Below are 11,692 nucleotides of genomic sequence, written 5' to 3' on the forward strand. Positions count from 1 at the left end.
GTGGAGGTACTGAGAATGTTTTCACCCAAATATCTTCCTTGATAGAGATCACATGTATGATTCCTTGTGCCAGAGCTTTCCCAGTGGTGATGGGACATGGAATTTCATTTCATTTTATTTAGCAAAGAAGTGCATGGAGAAAGGCAAAATCTGAAGGGTAATTATGTTCCTAACCACACATTAATCTAGGAGGTACAGATCAGGTGAGTTCATGAAGATCTAATTTCTCAAGTATTCCTAGGGATACTTCTTAAATTCTTATCTGAAATGCTCCCTGGATTTTGGAGCTCTGAATTATCCATTCTTGCTTTCAAAGCAGAGGACTCCAAATTCCTCTGTTGCATGATGATGATGATGATGATGATGATGATATAAGAACACAAGAAGAGCTTACTTGGTCAGGACAGTGACTCATCTAATTCAGCATCCTTTTCTCACCATGGCCAACCAGCTTTTTGTGAGAAACTTACAAGTAGGATTTAAACCCTCTCCCCTTCTGCTGAGCACCCTTGCAATTTCTAGCAACTGGCAGTTTCTGCAACCACACTACTGCAATTTCTAGCATTACTGCCTCCAGCCATCGAGGCAGAGCATGGTCACCATGTATTGGTCTAAAATTTTAAAGCTATACAAGGTACTGGCCATTACTATAGAATATGTGCTGTATGAAGAAGAGTTTAATGATGATTTCCCAGTGTTGTCCAGAGTGCCCTATGCACAATTCAGCTCAGGCTTCCATTCCTTCAGTTCATTTCTGTCTTCATTTCCCCTCTACTTCAATGTACCCATTGGTATAAAGCACTGCAGAAAAGCAGTCTGGGGCAGGGAGTACATAAAATTGCCACAATGGTATTTTGTTATGGTGCTTTAGTAACAAACATCTGCAAACATAAGCTGTTGCTGAAGGATCCTTCATTCTGCTGCTGCTGGTCCTATTGGGTTTGCCATTTGGCTGGAGCAGGGAGGGCTGCTGCTTGTGGGAAGAAGGTCCCCTGTTAAAACTGGAGAATTAGTCGTGCAATAATAGCAAACATTTATTCAAGCGTCTGGAGGACTAATGCCATTTTGTTTTATTGCTTACTTCAATTTATGGGCCACTTTTTAATTTTATTCTTCCTCAAATGGCTTATAATCAGTGTTAAAACATACTGTATTATGTTTTATGGCATCCTGATATCAGGCTGTAGGAAGGGAGATTTCTGTATGAACAGTGGGGTTCTATAGATATTATTTGGTCTTTGCTTGTGACCTAGCAAATCCTAAAAGTATTTTCCTTCCACCCAAAAATGTGCAATAGCCTAGTGTATGTTTTAGGTTTAAATATGGGGAAATACATTTGAACTCTGAGTTTCCTGCTTGGCAGGGGGTTGGACTCGATGGCCCTTGTGGTCTCTTCCAACTCTATGATTCTATGAGTTGTCTAAACATGTAGGCATATTCCCTTCCTTCCCTCTTTTTCACCCAATTATTATTGGGTAGAATCGACTTCAAAAAAACTAATCCCTTGAAACCTTGTGTTTGCTGTTCAATAACAAAGGGTACCATGCTATGATGGGCTTGCAGAATTCTTGCCGTTCTGCCAAGGAGCAGGGAGATAGGCTTCATGCAGGTTTTTTCCATTGAGTTATCTGCAAAATCTGTCAGGGAGCCCTATGTTTTGCTTATCTACACAGTAAGAAGTGTTTATACACCTGTGGTGCCTGCTCATACAGGTCTGAATGCGAAAGAGACTAGATAAGAAATACCAAGTCAAGGGACATTAAAGACCTTTGCTGAGCCATATGCTGGTTCCCTCGTCTTGAATTCACAAGGCATAAAACCATTGCATCAAACAATAAATGAGAACACTTGGAATTCAGGCTGTCAAGTATTGAGTATTGCCTGGACTGAGCAGTGCAGCTATGTTTTATCTTCAACATAAGATTCTTAAATAAGCAAGAAATTTGAGATACTAAAATCTGTGAAGAAATTTGAATCAGAATATAAGCATAACAAAGAGGTCCTGGGACCCCGCTTCCCCAACTCACTACTTCCACTGCTAGCACCATCAATAGAAAGATTAGAGTAGGCATAGGCAAATTCGGCCCTCCATATCTTTTGGGACTACAACTCCCATCATCCCTAGCTAACAGGACCAGTGGTCAGGGATGATGGGAATTGTCTCAAAACATCTGGAGGGCCGAGTTTGCCTATGCCTGGACTAGGGTAACCAATTTGAGCTCCTGATAAACCTGGGAGAGATATTTGTTTGCTTTGCAAGCCTGCCTAATTTGCTCTGAAACAGCTGTCCTTTGAAATCAAATTTTTCCCCCGACCATAAATTTGTGCAGAAAGCCATGTATTAGGAGAAAGTGTGCCTGGAAATGCAAGTACCAGGAAGAATAAGCATACAAAATGCATTCCATTAGGGGAAACTGATCACAAAAAAATGGGGGGGGGTGTTGCATTTAAAAAAAAAACCATACAGCTTTGCATGCAGATTTTGCAAGCTGATGTGGAGATTGGGTGAATTTAAGACTGGGAGAAAAAAGACACCAAGAGACACCAACACAAAGAGATTATCCCATCCCTTCTCCAAGAGCTGAACAGTAAGTACAGTAGAACAGCATATTGAATGCTCTACCTCAAATTATTTGGTCATTCATATTTATTGCTCTCTGCATGTAGGGCAATAAATATTAGAATATCTGCATTACATTCTTTTCTGGAATGATTTTGTTGTTGCTGCACAGATCAATATTTAACTGCTCAGCTTTGTAAAAAAAGAAAAGCAGCAGCAGCAGCTTGGCATTCAGACCATGTTCAATACATACCTCATTAAAACAAAAAGATAAAAACACTTTCCCCAGCTTTGGCAGAGCTGCAGTGGTATTTCCAGCTCATGATATTTTTTGCTACAGACAGTGATGCTAGTGTTAGATGTTCACTTAGGACTGCTAATGTTCCAGCTTAGGGTTGGGGAAATTTAAGGCCTGAAGCCAAATCTAGCCCTTCAAGCCTCTCTTGCTAGTCCTTAGGACTTTCCTCATGCCAAACCTCTCAAATTACCTTGCTTTGAACTCCCCTTGAGGGTTTTTTGCCTTTCTGGAATGTGTCCTCAAACTCTGATAACACCTTTTGCGTACCTGGTGGATTTATGAAACATTTGAGTGTGATAGGTTCCAGTGGATTGAGTGGATGAGATTGACCCACCAATAGTGGGTCTAATGGTCAAGAAGGCAGATTTTGCATGTGCTGTAGAGGGAAGTCAGGAGCAGGTGGACCTTGTCAACCTAGGAAGATAGCCCATTTGGAAGAAAGAAAACTCTGGTCCTAATCCTCTGCTGCCTTGTGGGATATCTTCAGGAGAAGAAAATGCTAAGGAGTAAACCCTACACAAATCCAGAGTGGAGGCCCTAAGACAGTTGGATGGCACACTGTATGCTTCCTTCTGGCACTCCCTGCCATCACGCCAAGCTGGTGCCAGATGTATTGCTCTGCTTTCCTTTGGACCACCTCAGCGAGGTGGAGATGAGGGTCTTGTCCATCTGGGCAGCTTTCAGTCTGATGAGGTCAATTTGGTGTTGGTAACACCATAGTTTGACTTCACCCCTGGAGATGCACTCCATTGTCTTTTGTGGCCAACAGATGCCAACAAGAAGAGATAGGTGTGTGGGTAGGCGTAGAAAACTAGTCTACTGTACACAGGTAAAATATGCATTTGTTGCTCTATCCACTCCTGCCTCTGGACCTACCCAGAACTGGAATGTACCCCCAAGAAGGTATCTCAGAAAGGGTTGTGGCCCTTGGATTGAAAAAAACATTCCCCAACCCTGTTCTCACTAGTGAATGTCAACAGTTAAAAAAGAAACCCAAGACTTCTTGGATTTTGAGAAAAATCCCATCACAGAGGATGTCCTAGCTGATCAGATTTATGTTTTTTCCCTATGTACACTCACCTGTCAGTATGCTGCCTTGAGCTCAATGGAGTTTATTTCTCAGTAGATATCTAGGATTGCCCTGTTGATGAAACTGAGGGCAAATGAAGGCACAGTGAAGGCTAATGAGGCCAACGGCAGTAAAGGCAAAGAAGAAAAATGATGTCAGGAAGTAGCAGCGGCCAGGGAAACAGAAGGGTATCAAAACAACACAGAAACAACCAGAATGTTCAGAAATTTGTTTTGTCAGCAATTAATTCAGATGAATCAGATAACCTAATTGCAAAGAAGATGTTGAAATTAGCAATTATCCAGTGCCTACAATACAATGTTGAGCTCGTTTTGATTGTCATAGTCTCTCCAAAGGAATACTTTAGTGATGGGATCCTCAACCTTTTGGGGTCCAGGGCTCAACTGGATAGCTGAAAAAATATGTGGTTGGCACCAGCAAATACTCATTTCACAGAAGAGAAACAGTAAATGCTCATATCTCCCCCCACCCCCGCCAAAAAGCACCCAGGTAGAACACCTATACACACCCTGACACAAATAGATCATACACAAAATAAAAGCAGGCAACATCACTGAACCAAGAAAGAAAGAAAGAAAGAAAGAAAAGCCACAACCCACTAAGGGGCAGGGGGCGGCTTCAGGAGAGGTCTACAACATCCAATGTATGCTGATATGCCCTCTCAGGGACCCACAGAGTTGCACCCTAAATCTGCCATTTTCTCCCACACTCCACTTTGAGACATTGACTCAATTCAGACTTTTTGGTTTGAGTTTCAAACCAGCATTCTTCCCCCATCTTATCCTTAACATTTGCTTAGCAGGAACATAGGCATCTCAGTGACTCAGATCACTGGTCCATCTAGCTCAGTATTGTCTACTCTGATGGGCAGTGACTCACTGAGATTTCAGATGGGACATTCCCTGCCCTACCTGGGCTTGAATTGGGGACTCTCCACATGCAAAGCAGGCCCTTTGCCACAGAGCTTCAACATATTCTCACTATTTTGCAATGTTTTGCTTGCTGTTTTGCAACATTTTGTTTAGTCCTAATAAAGGCATTGCCTGACCATGGATTTTAAATGGAAGTATTTAACACAACACAACACTTATAGAATTCACTGCCCCATGATATAGTGGTTGCTACCAGGCTTTAACACTTGGTGCATGCTAAATACCATGTTCCCCTTGCCCAATCTTTCCTAGAGCAGCTGTTGGTCATGCATTTTACTGTATTTGATCACAGCAAAGTTTGAACTGTATTCTAAGCTGATTTAATTTGCTGGCAGCCATTGCATGCCTTATATCCATTTGTACACCACTTAAAGATTTTTAGATGTCCAACGGCCTATGAATATAGTTAATAAAATAAACAGATGCTATCAACAGCAAAAGAAGGATGGGGAACTTGTGGCCCACCAGATGTGGAGGAGGAGAAGGAGGAAGAGGAGGAGGAAAAAAAGAGGATTGTATTTCTATTCTGCAAGCTCATATAAAATATATATTTATGCAACATGCAAGATCTCAGCGAAAATGAAAAAGAACACAGCAAGCAACGTCACAGCAAAAATACACCAAAGAAACAGAAGTACTGAATGGTCATCTGCCAAGCAGATTATAAAAACAGTAAATCTGTTTTCATAAAAAGCCTTGCCAAAATAACCCAATCTCAACTTCATGTGTAAAACTCATTACCGACAGCCCCAGCTTGATTCCATCAGGTAAAGAGTTCCATAACACCAATGTCACTGCACTAAGCAGACCATTTCTTGTTCAGGACAGCCAGAGGCTGCCGGGCATGATCAGACATGCCTCAGTGGCACTATTCAAAAGCTGTTCAGAATAAGGTGATCTTTAAAAAATATACTGATCCCAGGTTGTTTAGAGCTTGGTAGTGTGCTGGCAGCCAGAGCAGTCCCTCAACACAGGTGTTATATGTTGATGGCAGCCAGCACTTAAGAGGTTTTTCTGCATTATAGCACTCTGTCTTGAGATCGCCAGTGCATGAACCACCGGCAACAGTCACAGCTGGCTCACCAGCTGAAGGCAGTCCAAGCCACAAGGAGCAAAGTCAGATGCAGGAGTAGACACAGATTGCATACTTGCTCTTTCAATCAGAGTGCAACCCTGTCCAGAAAAGGCAACTAACCTATCCCTCAACATGAGAACCACTCATTCCCAGTGTTTCCCTCTAGCCAAGCTATATAATTTTATTTGCTGGCCATCATCAAGCAGTCCTCTGCATCTAGGCACCAGCCCAGATGTTGCATGGGCTAATCTCACTCTGATGTAATGAAGAAATAAGAGCTCTGTGTAATCAGCATACTTGTTATACCTTGTCCCCAAACTCCTAATGACCACTCTCAGTGGCTTCATATAAATGTTGCATGTCATCCTGTTATGCCCCATGACACAAATGCCATTGGGCCAAGAGGCACACACTCAATAATGCTGCTCTCTGGACCCAACCCCATAGGCAGGAATGGAGCCACTGCAAAAGAGTGCCTCCAAAATCCACCCCAGAGGTATATCATGACTGAGGGTATCAAAAGCCATTGTGAGGTTGAGAAAAAGTAACATGGTCACTCACCCCTGGTCTCTTCCCATACAAAGTTCATCTTTCAGGATGACCAAAGCTGATTTGCTTCTGAAACCAGAACCTAAACCAAAATGGTACTAAATCATGGTAGACTCCCATTATCTCTAACCATTGGTCATGCTGTCTGCTTGGATTACTGGGAGTTTGAATCCAGAAACATCTGAAGGAGCACAGCAGGTTTCCCTTCTCTGTTTCAGAAGGTCTGGATGGATTCACAAGATAACAAGCCTATCAAAGGCTATTAGACATGACAGCTAAATTAAACCTCCCTCTTCAGACACAGCATATATCTTAAGTATCAAAAATTGGGGGCAGATAGCAAAAGGAGAGCTTCTGCCTTCAAGCCCACCTAGGATTTTCTAATTTGGCTACTTTGAGAAGCAGTATGCTGGACTAGCACGGACTTGCTGCTCTTCTGCAGTAAGACTCTTCTAAATGCTGGCTTTCTGCCCAGGACCATCCCAGAAACATATATTTCCAGCAATATCTGAAAACTCGGAAATTAGCAGTTGATCATGGAGAAAAAGCTGACATAGCCACAACAAATTTCAGCCTTCACTGGCATATTTTCTGTTTGAAATTCATGAATTGGATTAAAGGTTTATTTTCTATTGCAACTCGATCTATCTAGCTATCTCGCTATCACTGTAATAAGGTCAATTAGGTCTCTAGTTGATTAACCACTACATAATAAAAACTAAAAGTAACATTAAAACAATACAAATAAACTCTCGAGGCAGAGATCTTCATCCCCCTCACTTCCTCCTCCAGGTGGAAAAATGTTGAAACAAAAATGTCTTCAATTGTTTCCAGAAACTTCAAATAGTCAAAACCTGTCATATCTCAACAGGGATGCCGTTCCACAAAACAGAGGCAGCCACACTGAAAGTCTTTGCCTGAGTTGCTGTGGAGACAGCTTCTGATATTTTAGTGCCTTCAAGGAGAGTCTCCCTGGAAGAACACAGAGACCTTCTGAGCATAAAAGGAGCAAGGTGGCCTCTCAGGTTACCTGGTCCCAAACTATATGGGGTGTTGTATGTTAGTATACTGACCCCATAGAAATGTCTACAAGACTCCCATGAAACATAAATACATTACACTAGAATACAAATTCCAGCCATTTCAGGCCCTGTACATTATATTTATTGTCCTAAGAACAATGAGAGGTCAGGAAAATATATTCAAAGTCTAAGCCTAAAAGTAGCAAAAGACCCTCAGCAGTTGCCTCAGTTCAGGCTTTAAAATCCCCACCAATAAATATAAATGCTGTGTTGGGAATTTATGACTGATCTGCTGCAGTGGGGATGTTAAATTTGACCAAATATTGGTGGCAGACTATTAGTAAAGGGAAGGTAGTTGTTTACATGGAAAATGAAGGTTCCTAATTCAGTTTTGATTTGTACCAACAAAATTCCAAAATTTTCCAAACTTCCCCTGCCAAAGCAAGTGAAATAAAGGAAGTCAAGCCCCCACTTTTTGGCCTCTTTTACATTTCTTAACAGCTGGCTAGCAAAAAGAGTTATAACCCTGTATGGGGCTGGAGGGTTAAGTTCACGAGACCAATGCAAACATATTATATCAAATGCCATATCTCTGAATGCTGGGTATACAGTGGTACCTCGGGTTAAGAACTTAATTCATTCTGGAGGTCCGTTCTTAACCTGAAACTGTTCTTAACCCAAGGTACCACTTTAGCTAATGGGGCCTCCTGCTGCCGCCACCGCGCCACCACCACGCGATTTCTGTTCTCATTCTGAAGCAAAGTTCTTAAACTGAGGTACTATTTCTGGGTTAGTGGAGTCTGTAACCTGAAGCATCTGTAACCTGAAGCGTCTGTAACCCGAGGTACCACTGTATTTAGTTTTCCCCTCCAAAAGTGCTGAGAGTGGGCACCTGTTTCACTTCTGTTTCAGTGTATCTGAAGAAGTGTGCATGCACATGAAAGCTCATACCAATAACAAACTTAGTTGGTCTCTAAGGTGCTACTGGAAGGAATTTTAAAAATTTTGTTTCTACTGTTGTATCTTGACAGCAATGTTGTTCCACAGAACAGGAGCAACCATACTGAAAGCCTTGCTCCAAGTTATTGTGGAAAGGGCTTCTGATATCTTTGGAACTTGCAGAAGTTCTTCTGCAGGCTGCAGTGACCCTACTAGGTACCTAAGGAATAAGGTGGTCTCTCACATAACATGGTCTTGAGCTGTACATGTTAGTGCCAACATCTTGAACTAGGCCTGGGAGCAAACTGGCAGCAATTGCAAATCCCACAAGTAAGGTATATGCTGGCTGTAGGTTGACACCACAAGCAGCCTAGCCACTGCATTCTGCACTACCTGACTATTCCATGAGCAACAGATACAACAAGACACTATGCTGGATGAACATCTACAAAGCCTGAGCTGAAATCCATTGAAATTCATTTAAACTGTTGGTGGCTATAGGTTTTTCTTCAACCTACAATGGATTTTCTGTTGGGATTGATTTACTTGTTTAGATCTATTCATTTGAGATATAATCTCTTTCATGCACATCAAAGGGGATCTATTCTTTTTCCATTTCTTATACAACATATATTTTTTCTAATATTTATATTTTGCTATGTACATGGCTGTGGTACATTTCAACATTAGACTTTAGAGCATATGACATGATTCAAAGTGTTGGTGCTGACCTTTAAAGCCCTAAATGGCCTCGGTCCAGTATATCTGAAGCAACATCTCCACCCCCATTGTTTTATCCAGACACTGAGGTCCAGCTCCAAGGGCCTTCTGGCGGTTCCCTCACTGCGAGAAGCCAAGTTACAGGAAACCAGGCAGAGGGCCTTCTCGGTAGTGGCACCCGCCCTGTGGAACGCCCTCCCACCAGATGTCAAAGAGAAGAATAACTACCAGACTTTTAGAAGACATATGAAGGCAGCCCTGTTTAGGGAAGCTTTTAATGTTTGATGGATTACTGTATTTTAATATTTTGTTGGAAGCCACCAAGAGTGGGCCAAGAAGCCCAGCCAGATGGGCAGGGTATGAATAATAAATCATCATCATCATCATCATCATCATCATCTCCCCTACTTATATGGATAAATCAAAATGAAGACAAAATATAAATTCTGTCTCAGAAACTAATCTGAAAAACTTTCGTTTGTACCATCTATTGTTCAAAAAGTGTGCAGTGAAACTCATGCATTTATCAAGTGGGATTCAGTCCTGCTTTATATACACATGCCGATTTCTTGATGTCTGCAACATCAAGTGATGATTTTCATGAATGGGCCATCAGATCAGTCAGAATCTCAAAAGCTTCCTTATTCCAAATCAAACTAATTAGTCCACCTAGCTCAGTATTCTCAACACTGACTTGCAATGGTTCTCCAGGGTTTCATTCAGAAACCCTACCTGCAGATGTTGGGGAACTAAGCCTAAGATCCTTTGCATACAAAGCATGTATCAGATCAACTTGCACAAAATGTTCATACCCCTACAGTTGGAAAAACCACCAAGTAGCAAACAATAAAGTAACAGATAATGTTTACATGCATAAAGCAGACCACTGATAGTGGTTAGGATTATATACTCTAAAATTCTCCATGAAGAGAGGAACATTGCTTGCTCCAGGATTTGGAAACCTGTGACAATTGCTCTAATCTCCACTGCCCCAATGCCTTCACTCTCCATTTGTTGGAAGCCACCAAGAGTGGGCCAAGAAGCCCAGCCAGATGTTCATTTCCCTCTAGGTCTCATCCGGGGGGGGGGGGCAAGGTGTTCCTGCTCCATCTCTTCCTCGTTCTCACTGCATGCTCAGAGATGCAAACGGAAACCAAGGAGCGGAAACAGCATGAAAAAGAGGGTTTTTTGGGGGGGGTCAGCAGAGGGCATCCTATAAGGGTGTGGGCCTTGACAAGTGCCTAGTGATGCCCAACCACTGGAGCCAACCCCTGATGCAGAACAGCCTGGTGGACTTAGTCATATGGAGAAGCAATCTAGGAGCTCAGAGAAATGTGGACTGACCCCTGACATTTCTTTAGAGAAATGTATGCAAGTGAGAAGGATGGAAAATGCCTTTCGATGTGGGTGCACCAGCTCATCTGTTGCTTCCTCCATGGTCCCCTCTGTGTGAAGGATCACAGAGAATATGAAGCCATGCTATCTATGTACTGTTTCACGTTCACCTTTAATCATTTGATTCCTCTGGATCACTCAACTGTTGATGACTTTCCCATCCTTCTGCAACCTGGTGCCCTGTGGACATTTTGCAATTGCAACACTCACCAGTTCCATCCATCATGGCTAATGCTCAGGGGTGAAACAATCTTAAAACATCTGGAGGGATCCAGGCTGTGGAGAGCTCTGCTAAAGCAAAAATCAAGGCCAGTTTCATTAAGATGTGGTGGTAGGGAGGTCCAGGAAACCCACAAACACATATTCAAGATACAGTTCATCTACTTTGTCTTCTCTTTTTCACATAATCACCAGAAAATAGCTCTGTATAGACCTAATCCCCACAAACAGCTGATGGAGTTTTAATGCTGTGTCTGGAGGGTACCACTTGTTTGATGGGATGCTCCTTCACAGACACTTTTAAAATCAAAATTGCTACATATAGCTGATGAGATGCCAGGAGAAAAGGATCTAGCAAAGCCTTCATCCTGGAATTCTAAGGTTCTGTCTTTGTGGGCTGCCACCTGCATTTTGAAGGCATATAGGCCAGTCACAGGTTTATTGTCATTCCATCTACTGTTTGTGACAACCCGGTCATCAACGAGCCATCTGCTCAAAACTTTTCTCCAAAGATAGGACCTTCCTTGCATCAACATGCATCCTTCTAACCTGCACTCTCCACACCATAATATGACACCAGAAGAAATTCAAGCAATGCGTTAAAAAGATGGCATGTGCTACAATGCAAGACAGTCTCTCTTCTGTAGACACACCAATACCTGTTTACTGGCTATCAAAAACATCTTTTAACATTTCTACAGCTCTTTGCTCAGTCTGTTATGCTAATACAAATTAAGCACAGAGGAAAAATCAACAGAAAATTTGCATTATCTCCTCTGCCCCATCCGTCCAAAATATGATTCAAATTTGACTATCTCAACTAGGCCTGAGACATCACAGGGACTGAAAGCAGGTTCACGAATAGATTGAGCTGAAACATATCTGACCAAAAG

The 11,692-nt window shown here is 42.2% G+C and overlaps 2 long non-coding RNA genes across 2 annotated transcripts in view; both read right to left on the minus strand.

The window, feature by feature from the left end:
• LOC309334118 overlaps positions 1-11,692 on the minus strand; it is a 589,555-nt gene that overhangs the window by 332,889 nt on the left and 244,974 nt on the right. The window lies entirely within an intron of this gene.
• Positions 445-6,445, minus strand: LOC309334073. The gene is made up of 2 exons (XR_014152836.1): positions 3,939-6,445; positions 445-992 (listed from the first exon to the last, which is right to left on the minus strand). It is a non-coding gene; the product is annotated as an uncharacterized lncRNA (long non-coding RNA).

Source organism: Podarcis erhardii (assembly GCF_964252035.2).
Source record: "Podarcis erhardii genome assembly, chromosome: Z".
Lineage (NCBI taxonomy): Eukaryota > Metazoa > Chordata > Lepidosauria > Squamata > Lacertidae > Podarcis > Podarcis erhardii.